The sequence below is a fragment of the Papaver somniferum genome, chromosome 6 (genome assembly GCF_003573695.1).
Source record: "Papaver somniferum cultivar HN1 chromosome 6, ASM357369v1, whole genome shotgun sequence".
Classification (NCBI taxonomy): domain Eukaryota; kingdom Viridiplantae; phylum Streptophyta; class Magnoliopsida; order Ranunculales; family Papaveraceae; genus Papaver; species Papaver somniferum.
In genome coordinates, this window is record NC_039363.1 from 107,060,268 (window position 1) to 107,072,976 (window position 12,709).

The window sequence follows — 12,709 nt, forward strand, 5'->3', positions numbered from 1 at the left end:
ATTATTTCACAAGGACAAGAAAAATTACTTGGATAAATTAATTGAGACTTAGAGTTAAAAGTAAAGATAAATTAATTTATCCCAACTGCAAAATCATTACAAAACATAAAAATAAGAAGAGAAAAATACATTTGGTACAAGTTAATCACTTACCACTGGTTAATCTATTTCCACCATAAACAAAAATGAATTAAAAACAAGGTTACTCTCTAAATCCACCCAAAAAGGGAAAAAGAAAAACAAAAGTCTGTAATCAGTCAGAAAAATCCAAAATAGAGGTTGCAGACCCAAATCAAAAACTCAAATATACTACTATAAAATTTTGGAAAAATTGCAAAACAGTCATACTATTAAGACCTGATTTACGAAACAGTCATACTGTTACAAATTATTAACAAAATGATCATATTTTCGCTAAATAGGGAGTTAAGTCACAGTTAAATATGTTAATGAAATTATTTATGTATCCTTTCATATATAATTATTCTTCCATATATAATTTCAAATTTTGCCTTCATTATAGTTTTTTTGACGGTGATGTTATTTGTAGGTGGTGGTGCCGCCGCTTACATATCGTTACATCGTATTCAGGATCGTTAGAGCGCATTCAGGATCATTACACTGCATTCATCCAAAGGGTTCATCGCTTCCCTTATAGGGTTTAGCGAAGATCCTTAAGCTTCCGCAACCACCACCACCGCTTGAGCACCACCACATCAATCAATGTGAATGGTATTTTGAAGGAAGGTATTTTGGGAAAAATTAACACCGTTTTATTCAAAAGTGTCAAATCAGATGGAAGTGTGACCATTTTATAAACGAAATCCAAAAATATGATCATTTTGTGTCGAATTACAAAAAGTATGATCATTCTGTAATTGGCTCTAAAATTTCTATAATTATGTTAAGTCACAATCTTCCAGGAGAATAACCAGATAAGTGTAAGCCCCAAACAAGATCAGATTGGTGATCCCCACAACTTGATTAATGTTCATAACTTTCTGAAAATTACACATCAAAAACAAACAACAATTCTAAACCCTTTACATAAAGCAGTTAATTAATACATGTAAGAAAATAGAAATACACACTCACTATTCTAGAACTAAAGAAAAGAGCACAAGATATATTCCAGATGACCGAGAACATACAACCTGTATACAAACAGTACAATAAGGTGGCAAGGTCCCACCTCCCCTACATTCCATCTTCATACCCATAATTTGAATACCCCCACAAAAAAGGAACCATTACACCAAAAAAGTAATCCTAACTACATAAACTAACTGAAACATGAAGAACATAATACGTAAACGATAAGCATTACTACCCCAACCACCGCCAGTGCCACCACAGTCCCATAGAGCTATACCCAACACCTCTAGTTATAAGAAAAGTCAGCAAGTAACTTTTGCTATTCTGATGTAAGTTTGAGATCTCCATCAGCTTCATTTTGATGAAATCGAGGGCCACAACATTTCCAACCGTAGATTCTACTACAAATCCACCAAATCCATCCCGATACGGACGAAACAAAGTGGCAAACGTTTATCTGAATCGCACATAAAGTAGCAGTTCTCAAACACTTTACCAATGCCATCGAATTATATATCACCAATGATAGAATAATATCTAACTCAGTGTTTTCCCCAAAACTGCTTTTATTACTTTATACGAAAGCTCTCGACTACCATATTATGTTCTTCTGAACCACCAATTAGTAGCTCACTCAAGGTGTGACCCAATCAATGCTTTAGGCTATAAGAGTTTAGGTTGATCCGAGTAGTTCAACTCTTATCTCAATGTCCACATAATGGTATTGTATTCACTCGCAGTTGCTCTGCAGAGTCCCTCTGCAAGATCTCATGTTGGGAGTTAATAGACTATTACACTTGTCTCCTAGCTCTCTATTAGTAATAAAATAATCAATATATTAGTTTAGTGTGCACTCTAAATAATCTCACTCATAAATATTAGTTAATATAAAGACAAGTTATGAGATGATTGAAACTCCAAATAAATTTGTACAACTAATAAAGCTTCACGTTTAGATCATTGAGTTCATCCTTAATCAATAAAAATCAGCTACACATGAACTTACTAAAATCCATGAAAAACATTCAAAAAAATAATAAGAAGAAAACAATAAAATTACCACGGTTTTCCTCGTGAAGGAAAAACCCTAGTCTCTTGTGCTAGCCTCTCTTTTTGCCTTGTTGCACGGAGAATTTTGCGTAAAAGTTGTATCTGGGCTCATCTTTATATTAGCTTTTGTACCCTAATATTGATGTCTATCCGACTAGGAAACCTGGTAACCATCAAATATTTCCATCTCCTTTTGATCCCTATCCAAGTATAAAACTTAACCTCCTCAAGTACTAACACCTCCTCTTAATCTCTATCCAATTATGATACTTAACCTCCTCAAAATACCAATGAAACCATATTTTCACGTCCAAGGTGTTGCACCATTTCTCGTCAAAGCAATTTTCAAGATGATTGAAACATATCATGACTTTCGTCACATGGTAAAGATAAACTTGGTTAAAGCGAAAATCTTACCAACTCATATTTCGAGATATAGATAGGCGAGGTATACTCGGCTCGAAATACCAAATGTGTATAATCAAAGTCTATATATATAGCATACTATATAATGTCCTCTAAGAATGTTTCAATGATTGAAATGAGAGTTTAGATTACATAACCAATGGTGGACATAAGCATTGTTGTGGAAACACATTTATGTATAAGTCTTATTCCTTGAAGCAAAGTTTGCGAACTTTATTGATCAAGAGAACCGGAAGAATGGCGTGATCCAAGTCCGCGAACTACCGAAGTTCTCAAACCTGAGAATTTCTTCTAAAGTTGACAAACTACTTGCGTTAAACTAAGTCCGGGAACTCAGTCCGCGAACCGGCGAAGTTCTCATACCCGAGAATTTCTACTGGAGTTTGTAAACTCTGCCCGGTAACTTAAGTCCGCGAACCTAGTCTGCGAACTTGAGAAGGTTATATATCTGAAAATGATTTCTGAACCTAAACTTAAAAAGACTAAGGAATGCAGTTCGAAACCGTGGCTATAAAATTCATGAACCGATTCAAGTGAATCAAATCATCTTTGCTTCAATTGTGTCTTGTGTAGTACATGAGATTTCCTTGCAATTGAACAACTCTCTAACTAGCTCATTTGAAGTCATTTGAACTAGTTATGGTGAAGAAGAACGTGGTTGATATGAAATGCTCATATGACTAACCTTTTGGTTAACTATTGTTGTATCAACAAGTGCATACGTTTGGGTACGGTTAACAAACATATAAGTGTGCATTGTCAAGTGTGTGTAACAAGCTAAGTTTTCGATCTAACGGTTGAGAACTATTAGCTTGAATCTAAATCAGGTTTTCATCTAACGATGGATATTGATTGCTTTATTACCAAGGTAACTTAATTGCAAACCCTGATTTGAAAGACTATACAAGGGGAACTCTAGTATCTGTGCTAAACTAATCCCCACACCTTACATGTGATACTAGTTTGCGTGCTAGAGTCGGTTCTCCTTTAACCTTTGGTTTTATTCTTCTAAAACCAGGTTAACGACTTAAAGACTTCATTGGGATTGTGAAGCCAGACCGATACTACTTTTATCGTAGTTGTGTGATCCGATCTTCTATCTTCTATCGTACGAGTACAATCATATTGATTGGCTTGAGATTGATATCTCCGATATGCAAGATATAAAAAGTAATCACAAACATCTTCGTCTCATTATTTGTGATTCCGCAACATCTTGTTTCGCTACCATACGATTAAGATTGTTGTAAGGTGATTGATAACTCTAGGCTGTTCTTCGGGAATATAAGACCAGATTATCAATTGGTTCCTGTTCCCCTTGATTATTATCAAAATACGGAAGAAAACCTTTTAGGGTTTATCTGTGGGATACATATTGATCCTTTGATAGACTTTTCTGTGTGAGACAGATTTGTTTATTATCAAAGCCTGCGATTTTGGGTCGTCGCAACTCTTAGTTGTGGGTGAGATCAGCTAAGGGAATCAAGTGCGCAGTATCCTGCTAGGATTAGAGGCGTAGGGAGTACAACTGTACCTTGGGTCAGTGGGAGACTGATTGGGGTTCAACTACAGTCCAGTCTGAAGTTAGCTTGGAGTAGGCTAGTGTCTGTAGAGGCTTAATACAATGTGTGTTCAATCTGGACTAGGTCCCAGGATTTTTCTGCATTTGCGATTTCCTCGTTAATAAAATTTCTGGTGTCTGTGTTATTTCTATTTCCGCATTATATTTGTTTATATAATTGAAATAATACAGGTTATGCGTTTGAATCAATCAATTGGAAATACGACCTTCGGTTGTTGATTGATCCTTGGATATTGGTCTTTGGTACCATCCAAGTTATTCCTCGTGTTTGATTAAAGACTCGCTGATTTCTATTAGCTCGAGTAAATCAAAACAAGAGAGAGATATTAACTCCTTGAGATACTTTTACCTAGATTGAGTCTGACTGTCTAGTTGATTCTCTATAAAGTATTTCGGAGTTAGTCCATACAGATTGCTAAACAAAATATTGGGTGGTGTTGTTAGACCCCTGCTTTTTCAATTGGTACCAGAGCAGGCAAACACGTTTAAGACCTTACAAGTCTGTGTTTATAGCGATCTGACTTTATGGACAGTAGTGCTATCAATAAATGCACTACTAGATCCAGGGATTTCAGATTTCTCTTCCATGACTGATTTAATAAAATCTGTAGAAGAAATTCTATCTAAACCTCCACCAGGTTTAAAATCCCTTGAAGTGTTTTCAGGTCTTGAAAAGAAGCTTGAGAGCTTATCTCTTGATGTTGAGTTATACCTCCAGAAAGAGAAAGAATCTCTTGAAAGGCTAAATCAAGTTATGATGAATAATATTCATGTTGAGGTTGATATTGATTTACTAATCAGTGAGAGCAATGCTCCTCCTCTGCGTAATCCAATTAGTTGTGATAAACTAAACGAATTACAAGAGGAGTTTAAATCTCAGTCATCTGAGTGTATCACCTCAAAGCATGAATTGACTCGTTGCTCAATTCCTGATATTTCCTATCAAGATAGTAGTATTTTCTTCTTTTATGAAGAATCTAGGACGTCTCTTTTTATCAAAAGAGTTTCCCTTCGCAGTACTAAAAACTATCTGCAGAAACTGTTTTTTATAAGTTGGAAAACAAGAAATCAGAAACACAAATCTTTTTGGGTTCTCTTGAAGTTATTTGATAGACTTATAAAAACAGTTCCTTGGGTGTTTCTTAACACTACAAGATTTAAGAGTTGTTGGAAAGAAACTCTTTCTTGGTGCCATGGTGAGCAAGACATTGTTCACCTCAACACAACTTGTTTGTGTTGAAATTGCATCCTCACCAAGAAATGCCATGTTATGTATACGGTGAGGGAAGCACGAGAATTGGGGCACACATATTATGTTCCGTAAGGCTGTAGAATTTGACTGAATTCTTCTAAAAAGGTATGTCTATAAAACTGAGCAAGATTTGTGTTTTTATGATCCATGTACCTTGACTATTGTTCATTTCTACCTAACTTGATTTGTGTTTAAGGTTCTTAAACATTTAGGTTTGAAAATAGTAGTTCAGGATGTTTGGACTCCATGGTACACATACCTGGTATGTTTACCATATTTTAAAATCAAAATCCAGGGGTTTAAGTTCGCGGACTTGAAAATTCGTTTGCAAACCCGTATGCATATTTTCCTGTAGACGTCGATATTCGGTCGACTTTTTTTGGCCGTAACTTCTTCGTCCGAACCCGGAATGAACTCATTATTTTTGCATTATCTTCATCTTTGAATTCTATTCAAAATGGAGATGAGAATTATTGATTTTGGATGAGTTAAGATTTGTATTTATCCCGTCTCTTGTTTTGAGTGTTTTGCTCTGTTTCGTCGCACTTGTTCCAATTCTCTTGGACTTGGGCACTTGGATTATTCGAGTACTACTCTTCTAAGCTCTTTTGTATCTTTACAAGAATGTTGTTGGTGAATTACAAAGAAGGAAGTTCAAAAACAGGCAGTAGTACGCATTACTATGGGATTCTTGAATGTTCACAATCATTTTATATGAACTATGGTGCATGGTCGTTAATAAATTTGTATGTTCTTCTTTGAAAATATTTTTATACGCCTTTGGTAGTTATTCTTGGTATAAATCCGGGCGAAAAAGATTGATTCTACTCTCTAAGAACAAATCATCTTATATGTGCATTACGAGTTTGTCTTGATGCCTAGGAAACTTTTTATGGGAATTTATTCTTGTTTTTGACAAGGATTACTAGAGTTTGGAATAACAATTACACATAGCTATGTCCAACGTTTTCATCTTCATGTTTTTAGATTTATTTGTTTAAATTCTAAAGTATTTTGGAAGATCATGGTTGCATTATTAATCTTTATGATTTTATATATTGCAAAATTGTTATGGGATATGTGTGTTTGCGTCCGTGAACTATGATTGTTCCATACCTTGTCAAAAGTAAAGTCTTTCGTATGTCGATATGCATGTATTGATAAAAGAATGAATAGACTTTTGACAAATACAAAAGTTAAGCCTATTATGTCAATTATTGATGGAAGATAGGTTAAAATCTTTTATGAACAAGGATGATGTCTATTGATTATCGTTATGCAAATAGTGATTGAAGATAGAATGAATCCTTGTATATTCCGCAGTATTGATCATCCCTGATCCATATTTTATGTGTATACTGCAGTACTCCATAAGTTTTTTCTTGTGTTGAGTATATGGACGATTAAGCTAATCTTTCTCGAATGGTCAACTTAGTCGTAGATCCGTAAGTTTACTTATGTCGAGCATAATCAATTAAATTGATCACTTTTTGCGTTTAATTTGATTGTGTATTCCGATTAAATTAATCATGGGTTTACTTGTGATTAATTTGATTGAGTTTTTGGATATAAAAATCATTCTTATGATTTTGGTGTCCAATACAATTCTTCTTTTCTTTTGAAATGAAGGTCGCTCTTGTTGTTCTTTCGGGAATGACATCAAATGGGGGAGAGTTCTTTTGAACTTGTGCTTAATGGTCATATCTTGAGGGGTGTGCGGCTGTGGAATTTTAGAGGGGTTATCTTGTATCTTTAAACTCCTTGATGAATGCATTTAGCTTCGGCTTTATGATTGCATCTAAATTAGTTGATATGTTTTTTTTTTCCTTTTGTCATGAAATGTTTCTCTCGGAAATTTCATTATGATCCCGTTCTTGTACCTTTGCCAATTTTATTGACAAAAAGGAGGAGAATTAATATGTAGTTCACACTACAAATACATATGGTTTTCGGATCATTGTGTAAGGGGGAGTGGTTTCCATGTGAGATGGAGTATTGACTAAGGGGGGTGATACATATCACCATAGTATTATTGTTGAAGTTGTGATACAATTGAACTTTGACGCTGTGTAATAATACTATGACACTGTATAACAATGATCGAGAACTATGTTTTCTCATTGTTATAGCTACGGATCTTCAACAGCGGTGATGCTACACTTACAACCTTTGGGATCATTGGAGTACTTGGAAGTGATGAAGATTTCGAGGAATGTTGAAGATTAGACATGTGGAATAGGAGCTACTAAAGTTTGTTTATCTTTTTTGTATTCCATATGTATTGATATTTTTGTCACTCAAATTGACAAAGGGGGAGATTGTTAGAGCATTGCTCGGTCGAACTCGCATGCGTTGCTATCTCAAGCATGTTTGTCAATGTTAGTGATCAAAACTATAAGTCTTTATTTATAGTCTATTATGGCTAAGTCTCGGACTAGGATAGAAAGTGTAGTTGAGCTCAAGGACTTCATGGCGATTCATCATACAAGTAGAAAAACTACTCAAGGAACCGGTGGAACTTCTCGACAAAAAGGTATGTGAAGACTTGAACTTATCTATCACTCAAAAGTCTATCAACTCTATCTCCTACTCTTTGAGACAAGAAGTCGTATGCTATATATATAGACTTTGATTATACACATTTGGTATTTCGAGCAGAGTATACCTCGCCTATCTATATCTCGAAATATGAGTTGGTAAGCTTTTCGCTTTAACCAAGTTTATCTTTACCGTATGAAGAAATTCATGATATGTTTCAATCATCTTGAAAATTTCTTTGACGAGAAATGGTATAACAACTATATAACGTCCTCTAAGAATGTTCAATGATTGAAATGAGAGTTTAGATTACATAACCAATGTGGACATAAGCATTGTTGTGGAAACATATTTTTGTATAAGTAATATTCCTTGAACCAAAGTTTGCGAACTTTGTTGATCAAGAGAACCAGAAGAATGGCGTGAGTTCGTCCGCGAACTGCCAAAGTTCTCAAACCCGAGAATTTGTGTTGGAGTTTGTAAACTCTGCCCGGTAACTTAAGTCCACGAACCTAGTCTGCGAACTTGAGAAGGTTATATATCTGAAGATGATTTCTGAACCTAAACTTAAAAAGACTAAGGAATGCAGTTTGCAAACCGTGGCTATAAAAGTTCACGAACCGATTCAAGTGAATCAAATCATCTTTGCTTCAATTGTGTCTTGTGTAGTACATGAGATTTCCTTGCAATTGAACAACTCTCTAACTAGCTCATTTGAAGTTATTTGAACTAGTTATGGTGAAGAAGAACGTGGTTGATATGAAATGCTCATATGGATAACCTTTTGGTTAACTATTGTTGAACCAACAAGTGCATACGTTTGGGTACGGTTAACAAACGTAGAAGCGTGCATTGTCAAGTGTGTGTAAAAAGCTAAGTTTTCGATCTAACGGTTGAGAAATATTAGCTTGAATCTAAATCAGGTTTCATCCAACGATGGATATTGATTGCTTTGTTACCAAGGTAACTTAATTGCAAACCCTGATTTGAAAGACTATATAAGGGGAACTCTAGTATCTGTGCAAAACTAATCCCCACACCTTACGTGTGATACTAGTTTACGTGCTAGAGTCGGTTCTCCTTTAACCTTTGGTTTTATTCTTCTAAAACCAGGTTAACGACTTAAATACTTCATTGGGATTGTGAAGCCAGACCGATACTACTTTTATCGTAGTTGTGTGATCCGATCTTGCATCTTCTATCGTACGAGTACAATCAGATTGATTGGCTTGAGATTGATATCTCCGATAGGCAAGATATAAAAAGTAATCGCAAATATCTTCGTCTCATTGTTTGTGATTCCTCAACATCTTGTTTCGCTACCATACGATTAAGATTGTTGTGAGGTGATTGATAACTCTAGGATGTTCTTCAGTAATATAAGACCGGATTATCAATTGGTTCCTGTTCACCTTGATTATTATCAAAAAACGGAACAAAACCTTTTAGGGTTTATCTGTGGGACACAGATTGATCATTTGATAGACTTTTCTGTGTGAGAAAGATTTGTTTATTGTCAAAGCCTGCGATTTTGGGTCGTAGAAACTCTTAGTTGTGGGTGAGATCAGCTAAGGGAATCAAGTGTGCAGTATCCTGCTAGGATTAGAGGCGTAGGGAGTACAACTGTACCTTGGGTCAGTGGGAGACTGATTGAGGTTCAACTACAGTCCAGTCTGAAGTTAGCTTGGAGTAGGCTAGTGTCTGTAGCGGCTTAATACAGTGTGTGTTCAATCTGGACTAGGTCCCAGGATTTTTCTGCATTTGCGATTTCCCCGTTAATAAAATTTCTGGTGTCTGTGTTATTTCTATTTCCGCATTATATTTGTTTATATAATTGAAATAATACAGGTTGTGCGTTTGAATCAATCAATTGGAAATACGACCTTCGGTTGTTGATTGATCCTTGGATATTGGTCTTTGGTACCATCCAAGTTATTCCTTGTGTTTTATTAAAGACTCGCTGATTTCTATTAGCTCGAGTAAATCAAAACAAGAGAGAGATATTAACTCCTTGAGATACTGTTACCTAATTTGAGTCTGACTGTCTAGTTGGTTCTCTAGAATGTATTTCGGAGTTAGTCCATACAGATTGCTAAACGAAATATTGGGTGGTGTTGTTAGACCCCCGTTTTTTCACAAGGCAAGCCAAAACCGTACCTATTCTTTCTCATCCCATACAGGCCCCAAACCACGTCGTACTAGCCTCATTCATTTTTCGTTGACTTCGCATTCAGTTTCTCTTTGAGATGGTGATATAAACTCATGTACGTATGAATGGGTTCCACTTGGGCTACTGGTCATTCTTTTGTTTTGGACGTTCTTTGTTCATTTTCGTCGCATTTCCTCCACTTCTGTTGGATCTAGACACTTGGATACTTGGAGTAATTCACTTTTTAGATTTTGTATCTATTTCAACTTCTTTTGTGATGATTCACCTAATATGAAACTTATGATAGAAAACAAACGTAATTACAAGTAATATGCAACAATTATGGCAAATATTAGTATGAATTTGACCCTAAGAATATGTAAGTTATTCAATGTCATTTATATCACGTTGTACACGCTAGGATAAAAACGAGAGAAAAAAATCAAGAGTTATCGTTTTTTCCCATTTTCTTACAAATTGTGCAAATTGAAAAATGATCATTTTGGCCATTAACCGAAATATATGGGTATGGGCTCTTGAGCTTTATATCCTAATGACCTACCAAAATCGGAAGAGTGGTCTCCTTCAAAATTTTCATAGTGCCGGATAGAAAACGTTATAATTTTAGCTTTGAAGGCCCATCTTAGCATTTGTTTGGAGTTTGGACAATATTTGTTCATAAAATGGGCTCTCAAGCCCATTTTCCCTCCCCTGTCCAGCTTGTAGCATGGTAGGCAATAAAACTTTGCTTACCCATAGTCCTTTCTCCGCCCCCTGCTGCCGAGTGCTAACCATTCTAACGAAGTGGCCTTCAAGGCTTCAACAGTTAGACGCGTGTTGTCTTGTTGGAGTATATTTTTGTTTGTAGCAGTAGCACATCCGAAATCTAATTCCGAATCCAAAGTATATTTCAAATGCCCAATATATATAACTTTCAAAAAAAGAAGAAAAAAAAGAAGCCCAATATATTCATCGGCGAAGCAAGAAGACACTCGTGCGGTTGACATTGGAAATTCTTCAAAGAATAGATTAAAAAATGAAAGAAAAATCAAAGAGTATACTCCTCGTGCTCTAGGAGCATTTCTTTTGGGAATCAAAACAAAATGCAAATATATTCCCTTGTCAAAGAGAAAAAGAAGAGGATCGCAGAAAGCAAATTTTTGCACCAAAAGATAATTTCTCTACGTACAAACGACGAAATATAAATCTCTTCCCTCTTCTCTCTCTCTCTAGAGTCCAGACTCTCTACAGCTCTACTGACCACTGTCTCTCAGAGACTCGGACTCGGTTCTCGAAAATGCCCTCTGTGGTTTCTCTCTTATGATTGCACTTGCATGAAACCGCGTAGATGTTCCCCAATTTCAGCAGGCAGCGTTGTGATTGAAGTTTTGAAAAATTTATACAAGCATTTACTCCTTTAAAACTCTCTACGCAAGTTACTACTCCTTCCGTTTCAAAACAGGGCTCAATCTGGGGCCGTGGAAAAATAATCAGGGGACTAGATTCCTATCCCCATTCATGGGAAGAAGATAAGTGGTGTCTAAATATCATGAAAAGATTATATTACCTAATTCTTGGGACTGTGACACATGTCAACATATTAATTTTTATTTTTTAAAAATTTTTTAGTTTTAATTTTTTCCATTTGTTATTCTTTTTTATTTATTTTTTTATCGAGATTTGTATGAAAAATCGACGTGATAATGAAGTGTTTCATTGACGACCCTCAGCAGTTGTTAATGATTGAAAAACGATCCTCAAGAATCGTCATTATTTGAATGATGACTCTAAACAGTCGTTAATGTATATCAAAGGGTCGTTATCTTCTCTGGAAAAATACATCAAAGGGTCGTCATGGTCTTCAATATTATTACGACCCTTTAATGTATTTCCGCCATTAATAACTCTCCGAAGATAATAACGACTCTTTTATATGCGTTAACGACTGTTTAGAGTCGTCATTGAAATAATGACGAATCTTGAGCATCGTTTTTCTATCATTAACGACTCTTGAGGGTCGTTTTTGAAATAGTAACGACTCTTGAGAGTCGTCAATCAAACACTTCACCTCTATGACGATTTTTCATACAAATCTCGACAAAAAAAATTAAAAAAAAGAAATTGCAAACAAAAAATTTGAAAAAAAAAAGTTAAAATCAAACTAAGTAAGATTAACAACTAATCAACTCAATTAACACTAATGATTTGGGGTAGTTTAGCCATTTTTTTAAAAATGAGATAAGGGATGACCTACAATTAATATTTCATGACATTTTTGTCTTGTAGCTAGGGATCCCCAATTATTTTTCCAAAGCCCCCAATTCAGCCTGTTTCAAAGTACTATAAACATGTTTGTGTGTAAATTCCAATTTTTTGTTTTAAGCCTTTTTGTTTAAAAAGGGAGGCTATGTTTTAAGTTTTCTTGTTTTGTTTTTTCTTTTTGTTTCTTTTTGTTTTTTGAGAAATTGAGTTAATTGTCCAAATATTTTTAAAGCATTGTTTTAATGGCCGAGTAAAAATTATTATGGATGAAATGAACACAAAAAAATAGCAAAAATGAATCTGGATTCATCTTGACTTAAACTTAAAAAATAGCGATGGTGAAAATGGATGCATC